The sequence below is a fragment of the Cucurbita maxima genome, unplaced genomic scaffold (assembly GCF_002738345.1).
Source record: "Cucurbita maxima cultivar Rimu unplaced genomic scaffold, Cmax_1.0 Cma_Scf01549, whole genome shotgun sequence".
Classification (NCBI taxonomy): domain Eukaryota; kingdom Viridiplantae; phylum Streptophyta; class Magnoliopsida; order Cucurbitales; family Cucurbitaceae; genus Cucurbita; species Cucurbita maxima.
This window is the reverse complement of record NW_019273565.1, coordinates 1-571: the sequence shown is the minus strand read 5'-3', so window position 1 is coordinate 571 and position 571 is coordinate 1. Positions and strand designations below refer to the sequence as shown.

The window sequence follows — 571 nt, the reverse complement described above, 5'->3', positions numbered from 1 at the left end:
ATAAATTTAATCTTTCCCTTATTGAGGACTGAAAAATTGCACAAGGTTCAATAAGTGGTTATTAATATTCGTTACAGTGATTTGATAACTCGATCTCTTGCTTTGATATCATGTAGAATCACCCAAAAATGCAAAAACAAATTTTTGGGTTCGGTGATTTAACCACAATTGTCGTGTTTTCAACACATTTTCACCACAATTGAGCACATGTTTAGCCATTTTATGCAAACTTTTAGGTGGAAAAAGTTAAAAATCTTTTTCCCTTCAATATTTTCTACGGTGTTGGTAAAAGTTTAGTGATTTATTCTTTGCCTTTCGTACAGAAATGTTGCTGTTTTCCATGGGGAAAATGACTGGGGAAGTTTTTGTTCTTCCAGTAAGGAATGAAAATGGTGGGAAATTGTCGTTTAATGGAAACCCGAATGCCAGCAGGTACGAATCGATAACCATTCTAGAGAGGAGCTAGAATTTTGAGTGATTTCAAACTTAGATTGATCGATTGATTTTAGGTGTATTTGTCATTTAGTATTCCTTGAAATAGAATTCAAATCCTATTTTTACTTTTATTGGC

At 33.1% G+C, this 571-nt stretch overlaps 1 pseudogene; it reads left to right on the top strand.

Annotated features, from left to right (window-relative positions):
- LOC111475418 overlaps positions 1-565 on the top strand; it is a 3,050-nt pseudogene extending 2,485 nt beyond the window's left edge.
- The last annotated feature ends 6 nt before the right edge of the window (positions 566-571 follow it).